The 25,767-nt window shown below is 39.1% G+C and overlaps 1 protein-coding gene and 1 pseudogene across 1 annotated transcript in view; one reads left to right on the forward strand and one right to left on the reverse strand.

Annotated features, from left to right (window-relative positions):
• Positions 1 to 25,767, forward strand: part of Kcnn2 (potassium calcium-activated channel subfamily N member 2) — a 394,099-nt gene that overhangs the window by 6,175 nt on the left and 362,157 nt on the right. The gene's annotated exons all lie outside the window — the stretch shown is intronic.
• Positions 11,259 to 11,622, reverse strand: LOC110284515 (annotated as a pseudogene).

Genomic DNA, 25,767 nt, shown 5'->3' on the forward strand with positions numbered 1-25,767 from the left:
TCTTCATGTTTTATGAATGAAATTTTACTTAACTGAGCAAAGGTATTTCTTGCAGGGTACTGCCATGGTCTGTCTTTCCAGCGACTTTTTCACAATGTTTTTGTTAAAGGCTGTCTAGACTGCAATACTTGTGGGACAGGGTTTAGTTTAGATCCTTCTGTGGCTTGTTACTGTTGTGGCTATGTTGAGTTTCCCCTCTTTGGACCTTTGTGCCCATGTACTTCACACTGATAACATATTTGTTCTAGAAGGACGTGTAGTACCACCTTCCTCCTGGTTAGAGGTCAAACCTAGATGAAGGCATGATGGTTTTTAGTGTGTGTCACATCAGTAGACACTAATATCACTCAATTTGATAAAGCTTGTCCATCCAGGTAGAGAGAAGGATAGAACCCACGTCTTCTTTTTAAATGGATTATTTGTACATTCTTTAGTTGGTTATCTATGAAACATTTATGTCTTCTCCTGTAGATTATATTGCTGATTAAATTTGCCTGCTCGTTATGTACATAAGACATGCAATTTCTTTAGTATTTTCAAATGTAGCCAATGAAAGTGAATCTCAGACTTATCATGACTCTGTAACATAGGAAAATGAGCTGTGTGTCTCAGATGTATTGTTAGCTTTTCAGCTACATGGTAGATAGCATAGTAAGTGTGCTCGCTGCCTTAGGATTCTATGTGTATGGAAGGGCAGATGGAGGGGACAAGGTTGAATTACCTCATTACCTCATACCAGGCCTACAGTGCAGCTGAGGCTTGAGCAGGCTGCAGCAGGCTAGCTGGGGAGTCAACTATAGTCAGTTTAACTGCATTCTGTTAAGGAGAGACAGACCTGGTTAACTGGCATTTTCATTTTATTTAATTTTAATTTTTTTTTGAGGAGAGGTTTGTGAAAAGACCCATAGTTTATCAGAGGTGGGCTTTGAGAAGGGGATTTTCATTTCCATTTTCTTCACCCTGCGAAGATTCAGTTATAGGCTAGTTGACTGGCAAATAAACCATATTAAATTGTTTGTTCATTAAGCAAAGGGACCAGTTGTAATGAGTAAAATGTCTTAACTGCGCATGGCCTCCTTTGCTTTCAGTTGCTGCTTAGACAAAATATCATGACAGAAAAAGTCATCGTCCATCATATGGGAAGGCAGGGTAGGAACTTGAGGAAGGAACATGGAGGTAGGAACTAAAGCAGAGAGCACAGATGAATGGTGCTTCTATCTTGCTCTCCATGGCTTGCTCAGCCTGTTTTCTTGTACAACCCAGGCCCACCTGCCTAGGTATGGCATAGCTGAAGTAAGTTGGGCCCTGGCACGTTAGTCACCAATCAAGACAATGCCCCATAAACATGCCCACAGGCTAATCTGATGGAGGTCACTTATCAATATGTGTTCTCTCCTCTTTCATACCTCTAGTTTGCAATAAGTTGACAAAAACAAATAAGCACAATAGTGTAATCCCAGCATCCAGGAGACTCCTGTAGGAGTATCTCAAATTTAAGGCTATCCTGGGTTACATAGTTAGATGTTGGTTAAACGGGGAAATACAGTGTACTATACATCAAGAATCATTTTGTTTTAGTATTTTATTTTATGTATAGATTAGGCTCACATAAATTTATTAATAGACATCCAATAATAAACAGGTGAATTCTTTAAATGTTAGCTTGCTTTTGTCATTTAAAATAGTTTGAAAAATTATTTTGACTTTCACAACAAATGTTTTGATTTTAAGACAGCTAAAATAATAAGTCATTCATTTACTTTATGGAACTCTTTATTGCTCTGAAGTAACTTTTCCCAAAGTGGTTTAAATAGGTTGGACCACATAGATCCCTATGTTTGAATGCTTGACCCATGGGGTGTAAAATTATTAGAATTTGTGACTTTGATGGAGTAGGTGTGGCCTTACTAGAGGCAGATTGTCCCTGTGGGAATGGGCTTTGAGGTCTCCTTCTAAGCTCAGGCTCCTCTCAGGGTAGAATCAGTTTCCTCCCGTCTGCCTGCAGAATGTCTCCTCTTGGCTGCCTTCAGATCAAGATGTAAAACTCTTGGCTCCTCCAACATCAAGTCTACCTCCCTCACTTCCCACTATAATGATCATGGACTCAACATCTAAAAGTATAAGACAGCCCCAGTTAAATGTTTGCCTTTAGAAGAGTTGTCTTGGTCATGGTCTCTTTTCACAGCAGTGAAACCCTAACGAAGACACCATGCTGGTCCAACGAAGCATAATTTTTAAATCATTGAGCTTTTGGTGGCTTTTCCTGTTAATTCATCATGAGAACTAAGCCATTCATAAGGGCTGATTCTATGCTTTGAATATTGACAGTTTTGAGGTATTCTGGACTATCAGCTTTCCTCCCTGAAGATATCTGCACTTGGCTCTTCCTTTATCCATACTCCAGTTTTTCCTGTGGACCTAAAACTTTCCCTCCAGCCTCTGAGGTAAATGATTGACAAAAGTGAAGGCCAAAATAATGATCAGCATATATGTGTCTGAGCTGCCCACTGCTCTTTTTCAAAATGTCTCTGGCCAAAATTAGCACTGATGGGCTCTTTCTATCACCTGGTCTGTATCTCTGTTGCCAAACAGAAACCTGATTTTGACCTGCGAAGGATTGGGAAGACAGGGAAAGGAAAGCAAGGTGGGAGTGCTTAAAGTCAGGCTTCTGGAAACCGTATTCCAGAGCATTCTTCTTGGTGGTTCTGGTCTAGTGTCCAGGGGAAAACCTCGTATTTCCATTCTTACAAAGCTTTGAGCTGATACTGATGCTGAGTCCATGGACACAGTTTTACAGCTCTGGCTTAGATGACACTTAAGGAGATACTTGTAGTGATGATGAGCTGCATCTCAGAATGCAGACTCGGCAGCACATGGGCCAGTCCAGCAGAAGGTGAAGCCGCCCTGTCGTGGTATGACCCTCACTATCCTGGATTCAGCACTGAAATTCTTATATTCCTAGAATCCCCTGGTTTCTGATAGACTGAAACCTCAGCATCCCCATGAGACTTACGAAACAAGCCCTTATGAAACAGGACCTTTGTGGTCCTTGAGTGTGTGTATTTAGCCTAAAACTTTATAGACCCAGAGTGCTTTAAACTATACCACTGTCACAATAAAGTGACAGATGAAGCGTGTAGCAGAGGTGTTGCTGTGGACAGCCCTTGTCTTCTCTAAATCTTGTCCCTGGAAGTTATGGGAGATAAAGGTTTACAAACATGTCCACGTATTGGAATGACCTTGGGGGCTTGCTGTAGAGAGAAATGCTTGCAAGCCAACACCAGAGGTTCAGAATTTTGTAGATAAATTTAGAAACCTTTGTGGCAAATAGTCTTTGAAAACAGCAGCCACTGGTGTCTGCAAGACAACTTTTTGCCTCTTGCTGGTGAGCTACAGTTCATATCTTTGTCGTTTTTAATCACATCGTGGCTGTGACTTTATTTCAACAGCACAAAGGAGTTAGGTGACACTGGAAATTCAGTCTGCTGGTGCTAAGTTCTTAGTGCTGTGGGGCTCAAGCTTGCCTTGTGAAGAGCCAGCCTTACATGGAACCACAGCAGGCCAACTGTATTAATCAGTTGCTATCAGAGCCTTTGGCACAGTGAGCAGCTCCAGGAGACAGACTTCCAGAGCTCCAGGAGTCATACATACTCCCTGAACCCCAGTCACTGCCTTACTTCATTCAGATTTAGGAGATTTGTTTCAGAACAGTGTGTGGTCAAAGGGCAAGTGCATTCCTTGACTCTGTTGGCAATTACAATACCACGACTGTTTTGAATGGCCACATCAAAAGGAAGAAGGTTTTGTTTGTCATCTTTACTTTAAAGGAAAAAGGAAAACAGGGCTCCATGGGGCTTACATCTTAGAAAGATAAGATTATATATTATCATTTTTAGTATAATTATTAATGTAAGTAAGCAAAGATGTCCATCAACAATGTCTTCTCTCTAGAGAGCAGAGCATAAGGCAGTGGTTCTCAACCTGTGGGTTATGAATTCTTTGAGGTAGAATATCAGATATCCTGAATATCAGATATTTATATCACGATCTATAGAAGTAGCAAAATTATAGTTACAAAGTAGAAAAGAATTTATTTTATGGTTGGAGTCACCACAACATGAGGAACTGTGTTATACAGTCACAGCATTAAGCAGGTTGAGAACTGTTGGCATAAGATTATACTCAAGGTGTTATTAATCACTTCTTGATGAACTTTGACCCCAAGAAAGTGAAATCTGTCCACCTCTGCCTTCTCAGTGGCTCCACAGGAATCTGGGCATCATGAGAGAAGTCCAAGAGTAGATGGGCATCTGTGAGGAAATGAAGTACCCACTAGGACAGATGGAAAGGAGGACACTGAGGAAAACAAGAAAATGAACGATGGCTTCTGTCTTCTTCACTCAAGTATTTTTGGGTTTTGCTGGGGAATCCTGAGGGATGCTTACCAAACACATTCGTCGATTGGGAGAACACATTAGTATAGGTTCCCAGCATTTCTTTGTCTGTATGCTCAAGGATGAATCTCAACATGAATGCAATGTGACTCATGACTGGCCTTTCCTTTTCTGCTAGCTCACCAGACAGCATTCTCTCTAGGCATTTGCAGGACCAGTTCCAACATCTCTGCTTTCATCTTCTGCTCCAGGCATTCTTCTTTTACTGTCTCCTTGTGCGGGATGGTGCTGGACACCAATATGTGCTTCCTCCTGAGCATCTGTCCTGTATGATTACACAATCATTAGCTTTCCCTCAGGCAGGCTTTTCCTTTCCTTTTGCAGTGGGGAAAAATGACTTGTAGTGTGAACACTATGCCATGTCTAGTTATCTCACAGAGCTGACTGCTTCTTAAATTTCAGTGACTTTCTGTTGTTATCACATTTGTTAACAAAACCCCAACCTGACAGTAGAAGTTATGATAGAAAACAGTTAAAAATCTACTTAACATACAGGAAACTTCAGTGCCTTTTTTTGGAACATTCAATCATACTAGTTTTTCAGAAACACTTTTTTCCCCTTTAAATTTTGTCATTTATATAGGTAAATGAAGGTAGTCCTAACTTTTAAAGTAGGTGAAGAGGACTTCTGCAGTGACAGTGTATATGGTCAAGCTGTTGCCTTTCCTGTGGCTCAGATGGATTTCCCTATGAAGGACTAAGGGTATTGATGGCAGTGATACCAACCTGTCAGTTTTCTGTGGCATCAATTTCCCACTCAGTTTACTTCCATAGTGACATTCTTAAATGCAAACATGGAAAGCAATTAAAATTCACAAAAAGATAGGATGGTTTGCAAAGTGCTTCAAGTCCTTCTTTCTTTCCCACAGGAAACCCAGCAGCCAAGCTCTAAGGTTGTGCAGTCACTGTTTCAAGGGGACAGTGATTGGGTTCAGCTTATCAATCTTTCATGAGAGTTAGACTCACATATAATGATCACCAAGTCCAAATCCATATTCTTTGTGAGTATGGATTCCCACCAGACCAAATGGTAGATCTTTAAACCTGGCTATTACGTTTTTGGTGGAAGGCATGCTCTCTATACAGAAGTGTAAATATGTTGTTTTATGTCAGACTTTTCCTTTGTCAAGGGAAGATACCCAAATTCATCTGACTCAAAAAAAAAGAGATGGCTAGTTAGTTCAGTACAAAGGCCACAGGTAGGAGCATCAGCATTTAATTAATGCCTCCAAATTACGCTCTGTCCCTCTTTAGTTCAGATCATTTGCTCATAATGAGTTAGTTCTCAGCTGTGTTTGGGCCAGTGGTCCCATGACAAAGACCAGCAGAGCTAAGCTTTCAGCAATGTTCGTTATTTTTTTAAACAATTTTTTATTAGATATTTTCTTCATTTACATTTCAAATGCTATTCCAAAAGTCCCCTATCCACCCCTCCCCCGCCCTGCTCCCCCAACCCACCCACTCCCACTTCCTGGCCCTGGCATTCCCCTGTACTGGGGCATAAAATCTTTGCAAGACCAAGGGTCTCTCCTCCCAATGATGGCCGACTAGGCCATCTTCTGCTACATATGCAGCTAGAGACATGAGCTCTGGGGGTACTGGTTAGTTCCTCCTATAGGGTTGCAGACCCCTTCAGCTCCTTGGATACTTTCTCTAGTTCCTCTATTGGGAGCCTTGTGTTCCATCCAATAGATTACTGTGAGCATCCACTTCTGCATTTGCCAGGCACTGCATAGCCTCACAAGAGACACCTATATCAGGGTCCTGTCAGCAAAATCTTGCTGGCATATGCAATAGTGTCTGCGTTTGGTGGCTGATTATGGGATGGGTCCCTGGGTGGGGCAGTCTCTGGATGGTCCTTCCTTCTGTCTCAGCTTCAACGATTGTCTCTGTAATTCCTTCCATGGGTATTTTGTTCCCCACTCTAAGGAAGAAAGCTTCCTTCTTGATTTTCATGTGTTTTGCAAATTGTATCTTGGGTATTCTAAGTTTTGGAGCTAATATCCACTTATCAGTGAGTGCATATCAAGTGACTTCTTTTGTGATTGGGTTACCTCACTAAGGATGTGTATTAGTCAGGGTTCTCTAGAGTCACAGAACTTATGTATAGTCTCTATATAGTAAAAGAATTTATTGATGACTTACAGTTGGCAGCCCAATTCCCAACAATGGTTCAGTCGCAGCTGTGAATGGAAGTCCAAGGATCTAGCAGTTACTCAGTCTCACACAACAAGCAGGCGAAGGAGCAAGAGCTAGACTCCCTTCTTCCAATGTCCTTATATTGTCTCCAGCAGAAGGTGTAGCCCAGATTAAAGGTGTGTTCCACCACACCTTTAATTCCAGATGAAAGGTGTAGCCCAGATTAAATCTCCTTAAACTCGGAGATTTAATCTTCTGGAATCCATAGCCACTATGGCTCAAGATCTCCATACCAAGATCCAGATAAGGATCTCTAAGCCTCCAGATAAGGGTCACTGGTGAGCCTTCAAATTCTGGATTGTAGTTCATTCCAAATATAGTCAAGTTGACAACCAGGAATAGCCACTACAGGATGATATCCTTCAGATCCATCCATTTGCCTAAGAATTTCATAAATTCATTGTTTTTAATAGCTGAGTAGTACTCCGTTGTGTAAATCTACCACATTTTCTGTACCCATTCCTCTGTTGAGGGACATCTGGGTTCTTTCCAGCTTCTGGCTATTATAAATAAGGCTGCTATAAACATAGTGGAACATGTGTCCTTATTAACAGTTGGAACATCTTCTGGGTATATGCCCAGGAAAGGTATTGTGGGATCCTCCGGTAGTACTATGTCCAATTTTCTGAGGAACTGCCAGACTGATTTCCAGAGTGGTTATACCAGTTTGTAATCCCACCAGCAATGGAGGAGTGTTCCTCTTTCTCCACATCCTTGCCACCATCTGCTGTCACTTGAAGTTTTGATCTTAGCCATTCTGACTGGTGTGAGGTGGAATCTCAGGGTTGTTTTCCCTGATGATTAAGGATGTTGAACATTTTTTCAGGTGCTTCTCAGCCATTCAAATAACCCCATTAAAAATGGGGTACAGAGCTAAACAAAGAATTCTCAACTAAGGAATACTGAATGGCTGAGAGGCAATATTTAATTTTAACCCAAACCCTCGTTCTGAGTTTAAGAGGTTAGCTTCAGAGTCAATGGCCATGTTCAGATTTCAGAGGAATTTGAGAGTGAATTCTTAAGAGAAAGACAAGATGTTAATTCTGTTTAAAGGGGAGAAATAGTGACAAGATGACAATAAGTGCATTCATGCTGTCATGAGAGGTGGGAAAAGCAGACACAGACTTCTAACTAAGAGATCAGCATTCAGAACTCACAGGCCTCTGAAAATGTTCCGGGAGATAATATCATTAATGATAGACAATCTTACAATCTTAAAAATAATAATATTAATCTTAATAATAAAGATAATCTTAACACAAAGACACTGATGTATAAGATGAATGTCAATTTATTATTTTACAAAGAGAACATATAAACAACCCCAAACATCAGTGCTGAGCAATACACTTTCTACCCAAGGCAAAATACAAAGAGCTCCAATCAGAAGAAATCTGACTAATGAAAATAGATTAAAATGAAAGTAAATAGTTTCATGGTGTACAGTAGAATCTGCCACAGGCTCCACAACTGGGCTTTCTACAGACAGAGCAACATCGGTTTATGTATAACCTCAGAATGTGTGATGCTTAGGCCTCTATTTTCATAAAAATCTCCTTGGAGCCTGATGAAATGTAGGTATCAGGGCTCATCCTGGTTGTGCCTCTGTAGCATGGGAGTTGTTTGAGCTGATTAAACTGCTGTCGACATGACCTTTACTCTTATAGTATACAAGTGGCAAGGGTTCTTTTCATATTCTTCAACATTCTGCATTTTGATTTTTATCATAGTTTTCAGTTTAGGACATCTTCAGATTCACTTTAAGCATAAACTTTTGATTCGTAGAAACAAATGTATCGGGACTATTTTGAAGGAATGGAAACGTGTGTGTTGAATGTATAAGGAATTAAACAAAGTCATCTGTATTCATGAAGATATGGTTTTGTTACCGTGTGTATATCCACCCATTCCCACCCATCTAATCAGAGGTCTATCTATAACATGGGTGGAACTTAATTTTTTTTTTACAGATACAAAGTGAAGGGTCTCACTGACATTGTCATGCATATGTATCATTAGAGGTCATTTGTAATTGTCTACTCCTGCCTCCTTACCCTCTGTTTCCAGTCTCTTTTCTCAAATAGTCCCTCTTGCTGCTTCCATTCCAAATACATCCCAGTGCCTTCTTCTGTTGTCCCTCCCATTAGACCTCTTCCATCCATTTTATACTTTCAGGTGTGAAATACATTCAAGTTCATTTTATACTTTCATGCCTTACACACATACACACACTTAAATCTAGATTCCACATAGTATAGAAACCTCACAGTATTTGTTTTTTGAGTCTGGATTATGTCACTTAACATGATTTATAGTTCTGTTCACTTTACTGAAATTTTCATAATTTATTCAACTTTACACATGAATAAAATTTCACTTTCCATATGGACCATGTTGCCTTTACCGATTCATCTGATGACCTCTAGGCTGGTTCCATACCTTGGCTATGGTGAATAATGTGGGGATCAGTGTGGATGTGCAGGTATCTCTGTAGTGTACTGATTTGAATCCTTCAGGTGTACACCCAGGCTTGAGACAGACCCAATGAGAGCTCTGTTCTTGGTATTTGATATTTGACAAATCACTATATTAGTGTCTGCAGTGGCAGCCTCACAATGTCACATTCTTATTTGGTATGGAAAAATGTCCCCCCCCCCCCATGGCTTTGTCAGGATTTGTTGTGATTTTATTTAATTTTTTAAAAAATATTTTATTAACTTTTAGAGAGTTTCATACACTGTATTTTGATTATATTCACCCTCCCAACTCCTCTTGATGATAGATTCTGCCCCAGGTGAGATGGAATCTCAAGCATTTCCCTTATGTCTAAGATATTGAACACTTATTCAAATATCTATCAATAATTTGTATTTCTTTCTTTGAGAGATGACTTTAAAAAAAACAAATCTTTGGTGTTTAATTTTTGGAATTCTTTGTAGATTCTACTTATGAATCCCATGTGGGGATTTGTTGAATATTTGTCTCCACTCTCTAGGCTGTCTCTTCACTCCGCTCCCACTTGTCCCTCTGCAGTGAAGACTCTTTTTATTTTTATATAATCCCATTTTTCCATTATTATGGTTTTTCCTGTGCTATCAGAAGTCTTTTCAAATGTCTTTGCCTATAATGACATTTTAAAGTGTTTTGCATGTTTTCTCTAGAAGTTTCTAAGTTCTAGATGTTCTATTAAAGTATTTCATTGATTTTTTAATTGATCGTTGTTCAGCTTCAGAGATAGCCATTGTCCATCCGTTATATGTGGGCAGCTAGTTTTGCCAGCACCAGCTCTTCATACATTTCACTAATGTGTGTTTCTGATAATATAGTCACAGCTTAAGTGTCTGTGGCCTTGTGATTTTATTTCTAGGTCTCCCATTCCATTCAATTCTGGGTCTGCTTTTGTTCCTGTACCATGTTGCTATGTCTCTGTGGTTCTGCAGAATTTGTGATTAGGTATTGTGAGGCTTCCAGCATTGCTATTTCTCCTTGGGATTTCTTTGGATCTTTGGTGACTTTTCTGCATGTGTATGCCTTTTGGTATAGATTCTTTGTAGAGTTCTGTGCAGAAACTCATTGGAATTTACATGTAAATTGCATTGACTCTGCAGATTGCTTTAACAGAGCAAGTAAATTAATGCTAATTCTACCAATGCATAATCATAGGACGTCTTAACATTTTCTATTGTGTTCTTTAGTTATGTTCTTTGGTATTTTCAATTTTTCTGTAGAAGTCATTTGCCTCCTTGCTTAGTTTTATATTTCCTAGTTTCCTAGTTTCTTTCCTCTTTTTTCTTTCATTAAAAAATGTCATTGTAAATGGGACGGGTTTTTATTTTTACTTTTTTGATTTCTTTCTTAGTAAGGCTGTTATTAATACGTAGAAGGACTGCTGATTTTTGCATGTTGATTTTGGACACTGGCATTTTGCTAAAATGAGATATGAGTTTTCTGTTAGTCTTTATGGCCTTTTAAGCTTAAAATATACCATTAGCAAGTAAGGATCTTCCGACTTCCTCATTCCTAGCTGGAATCTGTTTTATTCCTTTCTCTCTCTCTCTCTCTCTCTCTCTCTCTCATTTTAAACAAGACGTTTATTTAAACAACAAGATGCTTGGCTTGAAGGGAAAACTATCTAGGATCATTTTGTTCAAGAGTAATTTATCCCTACTTAAAGACAGATTGCCCTACATGTAACAGCTACATACAAAAAAGTTATAAAATTGTTCTTGGTTTTACAATGATAAATGAAAAACATTAAAATTCTCCAATCGAACAAGGTATGCAAGGATTTGGTGTTGTTGGGTTCTTTTGTTAAAACAATGAGAGCAAAATAACTTACTGGAATATAAAATAAGAGCTGAATGAGCATGCCACTAATGGAGAAGGGGGTATTTTCACAAGCCTAGTATTTCCCCCAGACCATCTCCATCTGATGTCAGCCAGAACAGAACATTGCCCATTTAGTTTAAAAAAAGGAAAAGAAAAAAAACCAGAGCACTATGCGTGTGCACATACACCAGTTACTTTATGTACAATAAAGAAATGGGGACAGGGAAATGAAAGAAGAGAGAAAACTATACTGTAGTAGTCAGGATGTGGCGGGACCAAATTGTGGCTTTCTAATTGAGAATGTATTCTTGGACTATAACAAAATTCTGGAGTAAAGTAGCAGGCTCCCTTTTTAGTAGACACCTCCAGTCTGCTGCTGGAACACATCAGTCCTATCTTCATCCTCCATTTCCAGCTGTGCAGGTGTGTCTGTTTCTTTGATAGGTTGCCCATCAAACCGGAATCTGATCTGCCTCATTGACAAACCCTGCCGTTCACAATAGGCTTTCATTAGTTTACTAAGTGGTGTATGCCTCTTAATCTTAAACTACACCACAGAACCATCCTGTCCCTCCACCTTCAAATTAATATGATCGTTGTTCTCAGTCTTGACTCCTTCCTTGGGATTCTCCTCGGCCATGGCGAGCAACGGAGTCTCCTCAGCTGCCGCTTCACAAAAGAGACACCGGTCCGCACTGAGGGAGCACACAAGCAGCACCAGGAGGGCTATTCCTTTCTCTTGTCTTACTGCTGTAGCCGAGACTCCAGGCACTATATTGAAAGTGAAGAGTGTGAGGATGCTTACTTCCTTCTTGAGCTTCGAGAAAACACTTCCCGGTTTGTTCCCATTTAGTGTACTATTGATGCTTCTTTGAGGATTCCCCTGTGTCACTTTTCAAGGATTGCTGGTTTACCGTGGGGCATAATGGATTGCATCCTTTATTCACTCATTCTCATGAGTTTCATCTTTATGTTGCTGTATTTGAGAGCATCTTTCTTCGTCCTCTGTATATTCATTCCTTTGAATGACTTCTACAACTCTGCCTTGGTGGCCATGAATTGCCATAGTTCATGCTTATCTTTAAAATTCCCTACTTTTCCTCTCAATTAACCTAATTTAAGGGGTTGAAGTACATTTCCTGACTCTGAGAGTTGCTGAGGAGAGATCTGATATTATTTTCGTGTGTTTGCCTTTATGTGTGTGCTAGCATTTCTTTTTTCAGTCTTTAAGGTATTTTTGTTGTTGTTTCTGTTTTGATCAGGTTGTAATCTTTTGGAGAGGTTATTCTCTGGCTATGTCTACTTGGGATTCTACATAGATTTTGTGTTTTTCTGTTTCTGTATCTAGATTTGGAAATATTTTCTAGAGTTCTTGTATGTGTGGTCATGTTCATTTTCCTCTTATATTTTTGCACATATACAAAGTGTAGGGGTATGTGTGTGTACATGAGCACATACATATAGAGGCTGGAGGGCGAGCTCAGGTGTCCTCTTCAGGAATGCCAACCACCTCTTTTAATGCAGGGCCTCTTGTTGGCTCACCATTTTGGCTAGACAGGCTGTCAAGTAAGCCTAGGCATTCACTTGTCTGTGTGTCCCAAGAGCGAAGCTTCCAGGTGCTGTGCATCCCTCTTGGGTTCTGAAGATTAACGCCCCTCATGTTTCCAAGGCTTGCTGAAGGAGCCATCCCCAGTTCTTTCTTTTTCTGACCTTTGAAAATAGCTTCTCTTCTTCGTTATCCTTTATCCCTGGTATTCTTTTCTCTGCTTGATGTTATTTTCCATTATGTTTTAAAAATTGATTCACTTCTTTTTTTATTTTCAGCATCTGTTTTATTTTTTCAAAATGTTAATTTCATTGTTTGTTTTCCCTCTGAGTTACTTTTTCATTCATATTGCTGATTTTATCAATTGCTTTAAAATTGTTTCCTCTATGATCCTGACACTATTCTGAACATCACGGATTAGATCCATAGCTTGTTTGTATCATCTCTGAAGTCATAATCATTTTTTTCTGGGAAAGTTTCTGTAATTTCCTTCTAGAATTTTATGTATTTCATGATCTTAGGATTTAGTACCTCAGGAAACTTGATCATTTAGGTGAGTCGCCTTCTCACTTGCCTCATATGCTTCGATGATTCCATCTGTACATATGTTGGTTTGGAAATCTCTTCCAGTGTTGATAGGTATTCTAAACGTCTTCATTTACAGTTTCTATAGCCTGATGACCACAGATTATTGATCATGTTTGTTTTCTGTGACTTTTTTTCAAGTGTGGAAGCATCATGTATTAGAGTTCTCTAGAGAAACAGAACTGAAGTGGAAGTTTCTAGTTGTCATGTGATGTAGACTCACATCATGTCTTGCTAAGGCAGACTCATGTGATGTTTGTTGAGGCAAGACCCGTGAGAGGACATGTGATATTTTCAGAGAGTATAAAAAGGCCTCAATGGACAGTGATAGGGCACTTGTACAACCAGTCTTGCAACACTTCCTTGGACTCATGTCTTCACTGATCTTCACTTCGTTGACAGAGGCACAGCAGAAAACTTCTCCTGGCAACCCTGCTGATTCTGGTCACTCCTGCTTATGCTTACTCATGCTGATTTGGTGGAGGCATGGCTGTTTCTGCTGGATTGTACCACTGCTGCTGATTCATTGCCCTGTCCAGCAGGACCCAGTTATTCATGGGTGTGAGGGGGACAGCAAACCTGAAGAGAAATGGTGAGAAAGACGAGTGAGACCAAGCAAAGAGTTGTCAAGGTCTCAGTTTATTAGGCTGAAACACCAGGTTTTAAGCACACAGCAAGGGGAATAGGGAGGGGTTGAGGGGGAATTAACAAAGAACAAAGAAGTGGGCATCTGGGGATGTGAAGGCTGAATTCAGACTGCAGGCAGGAGGCACTCTGAGTCTTATCTCCAGAATGTGTATCCCTCCTTAACAGTCCTGGGTGTCAGGCTGGGCTCAGCACATAACCCATGTCCTTAGAAGTCTTGGGAGTCAGGAAGAGATAAGGAAGAGGAGACTATAATTCAGCTTTTAATGGCCTCAGGTGCCAGGAAGGGAATAAGGAGGAGGGGGTGACCACCTCCTTAACACAAGACCATTTGGCTTATTAGGGTGGGAAACTGTGAAAGGCCTACTTTCTTATGGTATGGTCTCCAACAATTCATGCTTGGTCTTCTAACACTACTGCACTGTACTACTGGTATCCTGACAAATGGAGATTGGAATCAGTTCAAAAACCTTCTAAACAGGTCCACATTCCTTCGTCCTATGAACCATCTTTTTCTGCTACCTTTGGGCAATGAACTAGAAGGGGGATAAGAAGTGTTTAAGAACCCTTATTAAAAGTAGATTTTACAAAATCTAAGCCTACCCAGGACCAATGGGATGAAAACACACACACACACACACACACACACACACATCATTCATTAAGTTGGCTTTAAAACATTAACAATAGCAGATTCACACTTGAGAGTTGAGATCCCAGGTGCTCATGGCAGAGCAATTTATTAGTCCTAATCAGGTATCAGAATACTGAAAGTTTGTCAGAGAGCCCCTGGTCCCTTTGTCTAGGATGAAAGCTCACAAATGATGAATCTGACATCAGTGTAGGAATCATTATAATAATCTTCATCACCACCACCACCATCATCATCATCATTGTCGTCAACATCATCATCGTCATCTTGATCAACAACAGCAGCAGCAACAACAGCAACAGTGTAAATCAGCCCATTGACAATAGGGAAGACCAACTAGCAAAAGGTAGACATAATCTTCTCCTGCCTTGCCCTTTGTAATCTGGACTTGCTGCAATCTGTGTGGGTTTTTCCACATCAATCAAGGCAATCAGGGCACTTCTTCAGGAGAGGTTCTGTACTCAAGTTGTTTTAACTTGTGATAAATTGACATCAAAATCAATTACATGAAAGGAGACATTGTGCTTTATAACTGTTTGAGAAGAGGATACTAGTGATGGAAGGCAATCCTTGAGCATGCTGGCAAGTGAGCTCCCAGAGAGCTCACATTGACCTGTGATTTGTAATAAAAATAGAACAAAGCTTTGTCACAATGTATTTTAACAAAAAGAAACTCTTAAAAATAGAATATAGTGTCAGGGTTTGGAACCTCCCCTTGAGATGGATTCCATGTTGGGCCACTCACTGGACCATCTTTCCCTCAGTCTCTTCTCAAGTTTTGTCCCGGCAGTTCTTTTAGACAGGAATAATTCTGGATCAGAATTTTTGACTGTAGAATGGCAACCCCAGAGAGTGGGGAGGCTTGGTGGGGGTGGGGCATCCTCTTGGAGACAGGAGGGGAGGAAGAATTCTGGGAGGGCAGCTCTGGAAGGGGGAAATGACTGGATTGTAAAAGAAAAATAAAAGTAATAAAAAAACAAAAACAACAAACAAACAAAAAAAGACTATAGGTATATTTCAATAAGTAAATATTATAACAAAGTTGCAGAGGTCTTGTTTAATGATTAATTGATTGGTAAGGTACTTTTAACTTCCTATTATTGAAACATACTACAAATTTAGTTTTGTAAGTGAGAAATTATACCATCAAATATCCTGACAAATTAAATTTTCTACAGTAGCTGTACTTCATCTCAGTGGTCAATAATCCACAGAAGTCAACTATTTAATAAATTTCTAATATTAAAGATTTCTTCCATTTTAATTAATCATGTTGGGCAGAAGCTCAATTTTGACCTTGTAAAATATAGGTTTGTATTTATCAGAAAATGTAAGGCTACACAGGGTCTGCAGGTTTTCCACACACTTTTTATACAGCACTTTGAGTCAATCTCTCTGTTTTTCCCATAGTCATCATATTCAATTTAAAACCTGTATAGGTGATATTTTATACAGCTGCCTTGGTGGATGGCCTCAATTGATGGTCCAGTCTTTTCTCTTGTGCTGGCACACACTTTCACTAGTGAGCATGTCCTCCTTGCAGGTTGGATTGACATCTGTGCAGGAATGTGACTCTTCTGCTCCAGCAGCCCATTTCACCTCGTACAGCACTATGTACCTGGCAACTTATATAACACCATATACACTGGTAACAGGAAAGGAACTTCCAGTTAAGATTTGGCTTGATTTCTCTATATCCTGGAACTAAGGTATAAAATCAGGACTTGCCTCATTGCCTGCTATTTAACCCACAGTTTACAGTGAATATTGTTTATTAATACTGGGCTTTTTTTTCTGGTCACTCATAGATAAGGTACTTTCTATTAAAATTTGTAGGGATTGATTCAATCTATTATATTTGCCTGTTTAACCCAAGGCTGATGCAATAATGTCTCCAATCTCTGAGCCAAAGTTACCATCTTTGGTCTCACTATAATAGTCCCATCAGTTGAGGCCAGAAGCATAGTGCAAGACACAAAACATTAGACCCACAATGAACTCATGGATTGTCTTTACTCTGTTTGATTGGATTTCCATAATTCACATTTCAAATTTCTTTATCATTAAGTAACTCCTGGAGTGACTATTCTATCAGTATATTCATTCTCTAAGCACTTGTTCTGGATTTCACTCTTATTGTTCCGATTCACTGATGGCTTCCTGTTAGTGTGATTGCTATTATAACCATGGTAGTAATGTTTTCAGAACCCAGTTCAGTGTGCATTGAGAAATGTATCACTCATAGTCCACAGACCTAAATGATGCTGCATATAGGACCCTTGCTCGATCCTTCTCCTCATAGAGTCTTCTCTACTGAACACCAGGCTATTTCAGCACTATGTTTAATATTATTTTCTAGTTATATATTTCCCCATGACCCTTTGAGAGTTGGTTCAAAGTAATCCCCTTCTTTACATTCCTAATACCTAGCACAGCATTTGACAAATAGTTGTCATTCAGTAATTACTGAAGTAAATTAAATGGAATGTCACATATATTAATATATAATCTTAATGTATAATATAATTGTAAACATGATTTTTTGACAAATTTAGAACTTTTTGGATACATTTTTTAAAAATAAATTTTAATAGAGCATCATTGTTATTGATGAAGATATAAGGAAGAAGTGTTAATCTGATTAACCGAAGGAGGGAAAATATTCAGGGCTCTGAGCACGTGTGTTGATTACCTTGAATATGACCACAGTACCCCTCTCATCATGTTATTTAAAGTTTCATCATTAGAGAAAGCTCATGAATTCTAAATGTTTTTCAGAATGTTGTTCAAGAAAAGAGATAGAAAAGTAACTAAAATAAATGTTCCACACGATTACTGATTCTACAAATTGTTATTAGAAACAACAAACATTCAAAAAGGTCTTACTACCAAGTTCTGGCAGGCATCCAAGAGCAGTGCCAATAGCCTGAATTGTTTGAGGGGGCTCTGAGACACCCAACCAGCAATTCTGAGGAAGGTATCCTGCATTGGACACTGAGTTTTTTAATTTGGCAATTTATGGCTTCTGGAGACAATATTGTCCCCCTAGTAGAATAAGTTCACTTTATCTATCTATCTATCTATCTATCTATCTATCTATCTATCTATCTATCTATCAATTTATCTGTGTGCTTTATGTATAAATATAATATATACATGTAATATATGTTTTACATATTATATATGTGTGTTTTATACACACATACATGCGTATGAAAGTTTATAAAGTAGTAGCTTTTCATATAGCATTTCACTTTTCACACATACTTAGTATTGATTTTCTCCTTTCTATCTATGTTTTCTTACCCTCCTATCCCCTCTCTGCTTACTACCCACCCCCATTATTTCCCTTTCCACCTTCATATGACCCATGTTCTACTATTGTGTGTTTAAAATTTTCTGCTCATCCCTAATGCCCCCTTTCTACCTTCTACAGGTAGGATTTAGAGAAATCAAATTGGTATTGATCTAGAAGTTTATTTCCTGCTTGTTAGCTTTCATAATATTGATAGGTGCTATGCAGGCTTGTGGGGATCGGATATGAACAGTCTTGACAAACTGTGAAGCCTATGATCTATAGTCATGAGTAACCAAGCAAGTTATGACTATGGGTTCAATAGTGGATGAATACCACAGGTGTAACCAGCTGCTTTCTGCTCAGATTTAAGGCTGATTCCACAAAATGCATCATGCCCAGTGCAATAAATCTATGATTGAGGACTTCATAGACCTTAGTGGTGAACCAACTTTTCTTATTTTGCTAAATGGACATAGGATCAAACTGCCTTCTAAATTCTTATCTCTGTGCCCAAAGATGAGTGTAGCGCTCAGCCCTTGAAAAGTTGTTATGCAGTGGTGATAGTTAATACAGAGAAACTCAACTGGTCAAACTGCAGAGAACAATGTGTGTGGGATGCTTAGCCATAATTGAGACATCTATTATAGAACTCACCTCTAAGCATCAAGGAACATCACAGAACAGGAGGGAAAAGATTATATGAGCCAGAGGTATGAAAAAATAGTCTCTTTTGGACATTATGGAACCACTGCCCTCACAAAATCACAGCAGGTATGCTTACTGGTCAAGATTAATCTTGTCAGCATTCTAGGATGGGGTGAGGAGCTACTGACAGTTAATTGCTGCTGGATGAGGGAAAACTTTTTTTTTTGGTTTGTTTTTTCTTTTTTCTTTTCTTTTTTTGAAGAACAGAGATTCAGTGAGGTTTACCATGCTCCAGTGAACAGCTCCACACTCTCATGTACATGGATAGCACAAATTAGACTCAGAAGGTTTTGAAAGCAAAAAAGGAAGGCATGAGGTTGGGAGAGGTTTCGAAGGATCTTGAAGGAGTTGCAGGGGTATGAGGAGTGATTATGATTGAAATACATAGTACACATGTATGAATTCTCACAGAATAAATAAAAATGGTTTAAAATAAACAAAAAAACATCATCCCTTCACTTTTGCAGTTGGAACAGCAAACAAGATGCCAGGGAGAACACTCAGAAGGATGGATGGGTCTCTGCCCAATGCTGGCCTTGCTGCCTTCAGATGTGTTGAGGACCAGTTTCTGGACATACAAGTGATAGTTTTAGGGACACTGGCACTGCCCATGTTTTCTACTCTTGTACTTTCCTGACCCTGATGATGGGGCATGCTTCCTTTGAAGAATTAGCTAACTTGACAGGATGGTTCTGTGTAAGAGAAAATTAACTCTGAAGTTGTTCAGATGTCCAGAAAAATTAACATTCTCAGAAGAGCCTGAGGATACTCAACATTAAAAAAAAACCATGGTGACAGCGTAATGATGGAAAGAAGAAAGCCAGTCACTTTAAAGTCTTCTCAGAGGAGACAGTCCCTGAAAATTAAATGAGACCCAAAGGAGGTTGTTTAAATATGCAACATTACTTTACCTTTGAAAACACATTGAAATTCTTCAACTGTATTTCTTATAAAATTTACGATATGCATCCTGCTAAGTCAAGAGATGACAAAAGGCAGGGCCCTTCATCCTTGTCTTCTTACTTTCTGTCCTTGTGATAGCTCACAGTGGTAGGTCTGTGGGAAAATTGGCCTGGGGTCCAGGCAATGTGTAAGTGTTTTCTGTTAACTGAGTAATGGCTTAAAGGACCCAAGTCAGGTACAGTGGACATGTCTAAGTCTTAGCTACTCAATACTGAAGTGGGAGCATTACTTGCGGCCATGTGGGCAACAAAACATGGCCAAGTCTGAAAGAAAAGTAGAAGATACAATAGAGATTAGAGATGAGAGAAATGTATGTATTTCTCAAATCTAAATTCTCTTCTACGATTTCCTCATCTTGTTAATAACTTTATCACATGGCCAATGAAATAGATTTCAAAGTTTTTAACTATGCAAAACAACAACACTAAAACATAAAGTATCTGATAAGTTAAGAAAAACATTTCACGAGACTTTTTTAGTATTTTGTACCCATTTTTATTTATTCTATGTATATGGGTATAATGTAGCTGTCTTCAGAGGGTATCAGATCCCTTTAAAGATGGTTGTGAGCCACCATTTGGTTGCTGGGAATTGAACCCATAATCTCTGGAAGAGCAGTCAGTGCTTTTAACCATTGGGCTGTCTCTTAAGCCCTGAGAATTTTATACAATGTGTCTTTATCATTTTACCCTTCTCCCCAACCTCTTCCCAGATCCTCTCTCTGTTCTACCCACTCATATTTTTGTCTTAAAAAAATAAAACAAACTTATGCTGCTCATATGTGGCCTTCCACCAGAGATTGGTTGTCTTACCCATGACTATACTTTTAGAAAAGATTGACTCTCTCTTACCGGCTAATATTGCCAGTGGCTCTTTGGCTAGGCGTGGGACTTGGTGCCCAATTTTGTTTCCCATGCCAGAGTTTGATCTGGCATGGGCACGTACATTGTGCATGCCAACTCCACTACCGTGACTTTATCTGTGCAGCCATCCTGCTGTGTGTCCAGAAGATAAAGTTTCCCTGTAGTCATCCACAGCCTCTGACTTTTACACTCTTTCTGCCACCTCTTCTGCAATGATTTCTGAGACTTGAGAGGGGGCCATAAGTGTATTTGGTCCATTTATGGTTGAGCATTCTGTAATACCTTATTCTCTGTACTGTGACAAATTTTGGCTCTCTTTGTCAATCACCATCTATTGCAAATGGAAGGTCTTTTGATCCATTAGGAGTTAGTTTAATGCTATGTACATGTAATATAGTAATAGAAGTAGGTTCTTCAGAGGGCATATGATCTGTCTATCCATATGGTTTTGGACTAACCATGGTAGCAGGTATGGAATAACTATACCTATGGAACAGGACTTAAATTCAATCAGAAAGTGGTTGACTACTTCCATGATACTGCCCTTATCACATGAATGAGTATGTCTTGCCAAGCCAGTCATTGGAGCTCTTAGGGTTTACTGCCAGGAAAGACTGATGGTTGCTTCTATTCTTCAGCATCCTACAGGCTAGCACCATTCTAGCCTGTAGGGGTGAAGCTCATGGGTACAAATCAGTTAAATGTCATCATGTTCTGTAATTCACCTATGTAATATCCTCAGCAGTAGGGTCCTACTCTTAAGTTCTGAAGCTGAACAAATAGCATTGACAATAGCCTAGAAAGTTTGTGGGTCTATGAGATTTCCCTAGCTGACAACTCCAAACACCATTCCTGGCTCTGGCTTTTTAAAATTTGTTAGCCGTTGGTGATGTAATAGGAATACAGTTGTCCCATTGTATATGGAGAGTAACTCCATTTTAATTCTTTTTATATATACATATATATGTGTAGTATATGCACATTTCTTGGTCTAAAATGCATATGTATATAAATATATCAGTAAAGTCCTGATTGAATTTTCAACATTATTTTACAGCTTTTTATTTTTATTTTTTATTTTTACATTATATTATAGCATAAGTTTTCATGTGAGATTTTTCTACATATTCCATTTTGTCTGATTCTCTCCCTACCCCCTTTCCATATATTCCATTCTTCTCCTTTTCTCTACTGTGTTTTCTTAGACCCAGTTTTCTTCCCTTCTAGTTCTGTTCTCTTCCTCTCTCAATCACTAAGGTTCTTTTCTAGTTTCCTGGCTTTTACACATGTCTGCTCCCACCTGGATGCTCATATTTAGGAACTAGAGGCTAAGATCTACATAAAAAAGGGAAAGCACTAGGTCTGATTTTCTCAGCCTGGGTTAGCTTGCTCAATGCAGTGTTTTCCAGTCCATCAATTTCCTTAAAAGTTTCATAATTTTGTTTCTCATTAGAGCTGAATAATATTCCATTGTGTACGTATCCCACTTCCATTATCCATTCTTCTATTGATGGACATCTAAGCTCATCTCATTTCCTAGCACTTGTGAAAAGAATCAGCAATAAACAGATATGTGCAAAGCCAGCTGCTTTGTATTGAACATGAATCTCTTAAATCTGTCATTGCTTAACATTTTCATTGCTTGGAAATTTCTTAAAGCTGTCAGTGAGTGACTACCCTGAGGCACAACTAACAGCAACTGGGATGGGAAACACAATTCTAGCAGGGAAGGGATATTATAAAAGACGTGGAAGCAAACCATCTTTGACAAATTTCTTAAGTTTCTGTATCTGCGTATAATTTTGAAATTTGTCCTAAATGTTGAATGAGGCTAATAATTTGCTTAAAAATTTCCAATCCCTCTTGATCTGAAAATTCAAATTTCAGTGCACAATAAAATTTTACTATAAATATTGTTTATAAAGCACATAAATAATTTTATATGAATATATTTATATAGTAACAAGTCATTTTCTTAGAAAATTGAACCTGGGAATAGACATAAGATCTCACTGGCAAGGACAAATCTGAATTTTTTGTCAGATTGTATGATTTGTATTGTTAACCTACTTCATCATCTCTCATATGAGATGTACTCAGGACATGAAGAGTATATATCTTCACCACTTCCTGTTTGGTAAAATTTGGAGACTTGGACATTCTCTTCTTCAATCAGGCCCACATTTGCAATCAGAATTAGTATCTGGGACTTCTGCATGAGCTCAGATGCTGTGCGATAGAGCATTGTGCTGGACCACAGAGCCCCTCTCACATGTTGAGTGATGGCTCGGTGTAGCAGAAATAGACCTGGTGCAGTCAGCCACTGTTACTACATAGAACCTTATGTTGTGGATCTGTGGAGTGGCTGTAAGGTTAGCAGGACAAACAGGATATGGAGCTCCTGACACACAGAACCTGAAGGTGAAGGACACCTTCCTGGATCTTGAGCTGCGTCAGCTCTTCTCTCTGCTTTTGGCTACTTCCATCAGGAGATAGATGGGCTTTTGAGTATACTCTCTTTTCTGCTATTGAAATGATACCTTAAGGGGCTTTTTTTTTTTTCTTCACAATTCTCAGGAATCAGAGAGAAATGGGGACAACTCACCTGGACTGCCAGAGGATTGAACAGAACAGTGTTATGAAGGATGTTCATATAGCGCCAAGGCAGGAAAGAGTTGTTCTGAGGCAGAAGGAAAGGTGTGTGGTCAGTGAGGAACAGCTCTGCTCCCAACTCCAGGGCTGCCTGGCCAAGGCAGAGATCACATAGTAGTGAAGGTGGGGTCCTTTCCTGTAGATGTGTCCATTTTGTACAGGTGAAACAGACATTAGGGGAGTCTTTTGTTTTGAGTCAGATGAATTGATTTGTCTTACATGTTAAATAGTTTTCTTTAATATTAAATATGAAAGTGCTCTTGACTTCTACTCTTTGAGCTTATTTTAGAATCCATGCTATTGATTTAATAAATCCATGTTATTGATTTATAAGAATGGCATTTGAGGAAAATGACCAGTTCAGTTACAATGAAGATTTGAGGAAAAGATTCACCACGCAAGGGCAGTACAGGAAAATCAGGGCAGTTGAGTTAGAACATTTCAATTTCAAGCTTCTGATGGGTATTAAAAAATGATTAAGAGGGATTTAAAAAGTAATGAAAATACCTCGAGGGTGTTACCTTAAATTAGGGAACCAAAATTGAGAATTACATCAGTGCTTTAAGACACATTAGAACACAGAGCACACAGGGCTCACAGAGTGATGACCTCGATGGTAAATAGAGAATGGGTGCTGCTCTTTCCTGTCCTGTTGACACAGTATCTAGTGGGGCTTTGCTTGGGGAGGGAGGAGGGTTCATTTCCTGTCTGTGTTCAGTAAGTTGTGATTTCAGTGCGTGTTCAGTGCCTGGCCTATTGTCATGGAGCAAGGTGTCTAGAATCCTGGAAGACTGGGCAGCATCAGGGATCCTTCTGATGTTTGAACTCCTGTAAAGGCACATGGTGGGTAGAGGATTGGAAATGCAAGAGATATTCATTGAGACGGGATTAAAGGATAAATATCTTCCCATAGGACAAAGGCAATTTGCAGGCTTCTCAAAGTCTCTTAGAAGGGAAATCCAGAAGAGTGCTTGAAGCCAGGGAGGCTGCAGAGTGTTGTATGTGTATATTTCTTATTGTGGCCAGAGCAAGCATGGATAAAGGAGGGACTCACAGAAAGAAAGTGAGACAGGAAATGCAGACCTAGGCCACATTTCTGGAGCATCACAATTTCCAATCCAGAATCTCTACATGATTCATGTATACAGAAACTGCTGACATCCTATGCAGACAGGGGTATCTGTTGGACTTAGCAGAATAAAGGGCATGCCATTTAAAGCATGGCTTTTATCTTTGTGACATGACCTAAAACATTCAGGTGGAAGTTCTTGTGATGCTAAGACCTGTCTCCTTTAAACCAAGTATGCCTACTGTCTCCAGAATGCCCAGCATCAAACAACCCAGCTAACCAACCAACCAACAAAACCAACCAACCAACTAACCAACCAACAATAACAATAGCAAATTCCTCAAACAGCCAGTGCAAAATCATCTGCAGAGACAACCACTCAGTCAACTTCCCGAGTAAAGTCAAGGTGAAACTTTGTATTAAAAACCAACTCATTTCCAATCTGTAAATTGGGAGAAAGACGTTTAAGATTTTCAGCAGCCCCCCAAATTCAGAAATTCTAGTAGAAATTTAAATGTATTCTAATAAAAGCTTTGAGTCCAAAAATATGTGTGCAAAAATAAACTAGGCTAGATGTTTTGTCTAATACAGTATACAGTCTTGTCAATCATGATAAAATATAAATGAATTCAGCTAGTGAGACCTCAAAAATCATTAGGATATGGTAAGCCATTTCTTGTTGCAGTAACTTAGCAGAGTAACAATTGCATGGCATTGAGAGTGCAGCGGGCACAGGCCCAAATGCCTGATCTTCTTGCTGATAGTGAACTCTTGCTATTTATGTATTCTCTAAGACTCAGCTATCCAAATTAGTAGATATAAACAATAGTGAGAAATATCCAGGTTAGTCAGGAAAAGTATCTCTTCATGAACACACTAAGAAACCTTAGACTCCATGAAGACATATGTACACTTCCTTTTGTTTAAGTTTTGACATACAACAGATAATATTTGTCAAATATTTCTATGAGAGATTCTTAAAAGGAATCTACTGAAGCAGTTCTTAAGTATTTATTTTCATAGCAATAAGATCTATGAGGAAAAGTAATAAATGAGATGAGAGTGAAGAGAAAGAGGACATTAATGCATAACTGAAAAATCTTATGAACTTAGGTTATGAGTGTCCATTTTCCATCTTCTGTGACATACCCCAACACTTCTAGCTGTCATCATCTTCCTCTCAAGTTTCACAACTTATAATTTACCTGTTTTGTGAATGGAAGCTATAAGATGAATTACAGTGTAGTCCTCTATCCCACCTGTTGTTTGGCAGAAGGAAAAAGCAATATCTCAGCTGCCAGGACCATGTCTCCTGCAGTCCCAGGGAAAACATTGTCTACATGCTTGTCTTTCCTGGCACTTATATCTTGAGTGCCTGAATCCAGATAAAATTATTCTACCACATGTGTGTGGAACAGAGCCCTGAAAGCATGAGATCTAAAGTGAACACACAGAGAAACGTCTTCATGCCATGCATTTAATTGTCCAGTAACAGTGCACATTCATGTTCTGATTTTGCTGTTCATGGAACCATGACTACATAAAAAAAGCCAGGTATCATGAAAGGCATACAGCATATGTTTGATAGAATTTACCAATGACAAGGGAGCTAAAACCATCCAGTGGAAAAAAGACAGCATTTTCAACAAATAGTGCTGGCACAACTGGCAGTTATCATGTAGAAAAATGCGAATTGATCCATTTCTATCTCCTTGTACTAAGGTTAAATCTAAGTGGATTAAGGAACTCCACATAAAACCAGAGACACTGAAACTTATAGAGGAGAAAGTAGGGAAAAACCTCGAAG

The sequence above is a fragment of the Mus caroli genome, chromosome 18, assembly GCF_900094665.2.
Source record: "Mus caroli chromosome 18, CAROLI_EIJ_v1.1, whole genome shotgun sequence".
NCBI lineage: Eukaryota > Metazoa > Chordata > Mammalia > Rodentia > Muridae > Mus > Mus caroli.